This window comes from Pinus tabuliformis, chromosome 5_2 (genome assembly GCF_031772625.1).
Source record: "Pinus tabuliformis cultivar Carrire ecotype Pingquan chromosome 5_2, CPIR1, whole genome shotgun sequence".
Classification (NCBI taxonomy): Eukaryota; Viridiplantae; Streptophyta; class Pinopsida; order Pinales; family Pinaceae; genus Pinus; species Pinus tabuliformis.
Genome location: NC_142306.1, coordinates 22024900 through 22030509, shown reverse-complemented (window position 1 = coordinate 22030509; position 5610 = coordinate 22024900). Strand labels below are relative to the sequence as shown.

At 40.2% G+C, this 5610-nt stretch overlaps 1 pseudogene; it reads right to left on the bottom strand.

Moving 5' to 3' along the window:
* Window positions 1-2606: 2606 nt before the first annotated feature.
* LOC149157382 (18S ribosomal RNA) lies at window positions 2607-3879 on the bottom strand (annotated as a pseudogene).
* Between the last annotated feature and the right edge of the window lie 1731 nt (window positions 3880-5610).

The window sequence follows — 5610 nt, the reverse complement described above, 5'->3', positions numbered from 1 at the left end:
CATTATGAATTTTTGGTCATGCCTTTTGGCCTTACCAATGCACCTTCTACATTTCAAGGTTTGATGAATTCAATTTTCAGACCCTTCCTTAGAAAATTTGTGTTAGTATTTTTTGATGATATACTAATCTACAGCAAGTCTTGGAAGGATCATGTTGAACATGTTGACAGGGTGCTACAACTATTGGAGGAGAAACAATTATATGCAAAAATATCTAAATGTTTCTTTAGAGTACAAGAGGTGGAATATCTGGGTCATATTGTATCTCATGAAGGAGTTAAGGTAGACCCTAGAAAAATTAAATCCATTAAAGAATGGAAAATCCCCACATCCATAAAGCATCTGTGAGGATTTCTCGGGTTGACAGGGTATTATTGCAAGTTTGTTAAGAATTATAGGAGAATAACAACACCTATAACAACATTATTGAAGAAAGATGTCTTTTCATTAACTCCAGAAGCAACAAAGGCCTTTGAACATCTTAAAGAGGCAATGTGCTAAGCACCGGTCTTAGCTACACCGGACTTCACAAAAACCTTTATTGTGGAATGTGATGCTTCAGGAAATGGAATTGGTGTTTTTTAATGCAAGATGAAAGACCCATTGCTTTGGAAAGGCGTCCAATCAAGGGAAAGTTTTTACAAAAAGCTATTTATCATAAGGAAATTTTGGCAATACTACATGCACTTAAGAAATGGTGACCCTACCTAATGGGAAAACACTTCAAGGTAAAAATGGATCATGATAGCCTTAAATACTTTTTAGAACAAATATTATCCTCTGAAGAGCAAAAAAAGTGGGTCACAAAGATGTTGGGTTATGTCTTTGAAATCATCCACAAAAAAGGGAGGTGAAATGTGGTGGCAGATGCACTCTCAAGAAAGGATGAGGATGTGGAAGCATTGTTGTGTGCCATTTCTATTATCCAACCAGATTGGATAAACTAAGCAAGGGGGGAATGGAAGAATGATGAAGAAGTGTGGGCACTTGTTCGAAAGTTACAACAAGATTCCAATACATATGATACATTTAGCTGGAAAAATGATTCCTTATGGTACAAAGATCACTTATACCTTTGTAAGAATTCCCAACTCAAACAAAATATTCTTATGGAATTCCACACTTGTCCCTTAGGAGGGCACTCGGGATTTTTAAAAACTTACCACAGGGTTAAGAATGATTTTTTTTGGGATGGCCTTAATTTGGATATTCAAAATTTTGTCGCAGAATGTTTGGTTTGCCAACAAAATAAAGTTGAAACAATTAAGACCCCAAGTCTATTACAACCTTTATCCATTCCAAGCCAATGTTGGGAGGAGGTTTCAATGGATTTTATCACAGGTTTACCCAAGTCTGAGGGAAATAGTGTCGTCATGGTGGTAGTTGATAGACTTAGCAAATATGCACACTTTTGTGCATTATCACATCCATTGAAAGCTAATAGAGTTTCTACTGCATTTATGGAAACAATTCAAAAGCTACATGGAAACCCAAAGATTTTTGAAAGTAACAAAGGTCCTATTTTCACTAGCAATTTTTGGACAGAATTGTTTTCTTGTCTTGGTACTTAGTTAGCTCATAGCTCATCTTATCATACTCAATCTAAAGGGAAAACTGAGAGAGTAAACAAATGTTTGGAAGGATATATTCATTGCTTTGTATTTGATAAACAGACACAATGGGTCAAATGGTTTCCTCTGGCTGAATTGTGGTATAACACTTCCTTCCATACAACAACAAAAATGACCCCATTTATGGCACTTTATGGATATCAACCACCATCCATCACATCATATTTAAGAGATAATTCTAAGGTTTAAGCAGTGGAACATCACATTGAGCATCAACAAAAAGTCCTCCAACTCTTAAAGGATAAACTCGTGTTGGCGTAGAATAGAATGAAACAACAGGCAGATCAACATCACAGCGAAAGAAGTTTTGATGTAGGTGATTGGGTATTCCTATGGCTACAACCATATAAACAAATTTTGCTCAGGCAAGATAATAAGGATAATTAATTATCACGAAACTATTATGCTCTATACAAGGTGTTGCAAAATATTGGTACTATGGCATACAAATTAGAGCTTCCTGCAGCTTCTCGAGTGCACCCAGTTTTCCATGTTTCATGTTTAAAGAAGGTTATAGGGGAAAAGCTCCCAGTTCAAACAATATTGCCAGAACTTGATGAGGAAGGAAAAATTATATTAGAACCCGAAGCAGACACAGAAACAAAAACTCAACAGCTACGAAATCGATCAGTTTCGGAGTATCTCATCAAGTGGAAGAACTTATTAGCTAAAGAATCCACATGGGAGGATGAGAATTTGATACAGAAGCATCCATAACTACTCAAGCATTGAGGAAAATACTTTTTAGAAGTAGAGGGGCATGTTAGGTCCCTATAATACTAGTGATTACCCCATTACTATTCTAGTTGTATCCCTTATTAATATTGTTGTGCCCCTATTGTCCCCATATTATTATTACTATGCCCCATATAATCCCTCTTTTATTATTTTTGTGCCTTTATATTATTATTGTTAGGTCGACTGGGTTATATTGTGATTCCTTAGACTCCTATATATAGAAAGGAGGTTTTTTCATTGTGATCATCAAAGAATCATTCATTTGTGTAATGTAAAGGAGGTTTCCCCCTCAAAGAGGATGAATTCTAAGGCATTGATCTATCTTTTCTATCTTTTTGTGAGTTGGTGCCCTTCCATCAATTCCTTTAAGTTTTAGCCTTGTGACCATACTCCCCCAGAACCCAGACACTTTTATTTCTCAGAAGGTGTTGGCGGAGTCCTTAGGGCAACTTCCGCCGATCCCTGGTCGGAATCATTTATGGTTGAGACTAGGATGGTTTTTGATCATCTTCAAGCCCCCAACTTTCATTCTTGATTAATGAAAATATCCTTGGAAAATGCTTTCGCAGTGGTTCCTCTTTCATAAATACAATAATTTCACCTCTAACAATGAAATACGAATGCCCCCGACAGTCCCTATTAATTATTACTCCAGTCTAGAAGGCCAACACAATAGGACCAGAATCCTATCATGTTATTCCATGCTAATGTATTCAGAGCATAAGCTTGCTTTGAGCACTCTAATTTTTTCAAAGTAACAGCATTAGAGCTGCGACCTAGCCAATTAAGGCTAGGATCAAATCACTGACAAAAGGGATGGAAGAGCAGGTGCACATCGAGTAGGCGGACTGACCTTTACGACCCAAGATCCAACTACAAGCTTCTTAACTGCAAAAACTTAAATATATGCTATTGGAGCAAGAATTACTACAGCTACTGGCACTAGAATTTCGCTCCAATGGATCCTCGTTAAGGGATTTAGATTGTACTCATTCCAATTACCATACTCGATGAGCCCAATATTTTTATTTATTGTCACTACCTCCCCATGTCAGGATTGGGTAATTTGCTCGCCTGCTGCCTTCCTTGGATGTGGTAGCTGTTTCTCAGGCTCCCTCTTCAAAATCGAACCCTAATTCTCTGTCACCCATCACCACCATGGTAGGCCTCTATCCTACCATCGAAATTTGATAGGGAAGAAATTTGAATGAAGCATTGCCAGCACAAGGGATGTTCGATCTGTCAAGTTATCATGATTCACTGGAGAAGCGGGCAAGCACGCACTGACCTTTTATCTAAAAAATCCATCCCTTCCAAAGAGTCATGACTTAGTGCACATATTAGCTCTAGAATTACTACGGTTATCCGAGTAGTATGGTACCATCAAAAAAATACTATAACTGATTTAATGAGCCATCCGCAGTTTCACAATCTGAATTAGTTCATACTTATACATGCATGGCTTAATCATTGAGACAAGCTTATGACTATTAGTAGGATCAACCAAGTAGCACCCTCCCACTTCAAAGGGAATTTTGGGCACTCTCTTACCAAGAGCCAACTTGAACACCCATCAAGTCAAAGAGATATCAAAATATCATGTAAAACTTTTATGCCTTGCACCTCTTGCATCTCAAGAAGGAAGAACACACAACATGCCAAGGACATGGCGAACAAAAATGTATACCTACCAAGCCACAACGCACCAAGGCCACTTTAGAGTTTGCAACCACACCCAAACCAACAAGAAAACAAGTGATCACTCACCCACTCCCTTAGAAATTCCTCCAAAAGCCTCCATGCCCCACACTGAGACCACCTAGGAGTCCACCTGGATAGCAGAAATGGTGGACCTCGATCTCTTGATTGCCTGCAGCATCCTTGATGCAAAGGAAATAAATGGAGAATGACCAACCATGTAACCTCTATATTATAAATGAGCCCCAACCCTCCCCACCCCGCAATGAGGCCACCTAGGAATCCACCTGGATAGCAGCAATGATGGACCTCAATCTCCCGATCGCCTGCGGCAGCCTTGATGTGAAGGAAAAGGAAGGAAATAAAAATAGGATGACCGGCCACAAATCCTATCATAGAGAGGCCATACAAACCTGCCCGCCCTACACCGATGCCACCTAGGAGTCCACCCGGATAGTAGCAACAGTGGACCTCGATCGGATGATTTCCTACGGCAGCCTCAACACAAAGGAAAGGGAAGGGAATAATACAATACAAAATAAGCCTGCAACCTCCGCTATAAATGCCACCCAACCCTCCCCTCCCTGCATAGAGGCCACCTAGGAGTCCACCTGGACAGCAACAATGATGGACCTCGATCGCATGATCACCTGCGGTAGCCTCAATGTAAAGGAAATAGAAGGAAATAAAACAAGACTAACCAAGCCCACAACCTCTCTTAGAAATTCCCCCAACACTCCTCGCCCCACACCGAGGCCACCTAGGAGTCCACCTGGATAGCAACAATGGTGGACCTCAATCACTTGACTGCCTGCGGCAACCACAATGTAAAGGCAAAGGAAGGAAATAAATTCAAATCAAGAGGCTTGCTACATAATACAAGAACATATCCAAACAAGAGGAGGGTTCAGGCAGCTCCACACCCCACACACCCTACATAGAGGAAACCTAGGAGATTTCCCACAGCTTTACCAATTGGACAATGAATAATTTTAACCTACGGCCACCCCCATGCAGAGGAGAGAGGTCAAAGTGTTCCACTTCGAAATCCTTCTTCCAAATAGCCCCCACCATCGACATAGCAAGCCTCCTCCCCATTGGACTAGGAGCACATACACAATTGAAATAACAAATTTCCATAAACATTGTGACTTAACATTTCCAACCGTAAAAGCCTTCCATGCACGCGAGATGTAAGGAAAAAGCTGATGTAACCACAGACAATGTGCACTTTGAAAGGAATGCCAACCCTTAACTTTACAATAAGGAGAACAGCGCCTCACATCGCCTGAAGGAAAAAGCAAGAAAGAGGGAGGGTAGATGGTTTACAACCAAAACCCTTCCATGTTCCTCTTAAATGTATGCATCTTAACTAACAATGCCAACACAAAAAGAGTACAAGCACAAGAAACAGGCCCCAAAAATAGCCGAAAAATGAAGAGGATAGCCATCACAGGGAGCCACACCACAAAAACTAATACAACTCCGAGAAATTAGAGCATAAGGGGAGTTGTTCACATATGCCTCCTGGGACAAGCATGGC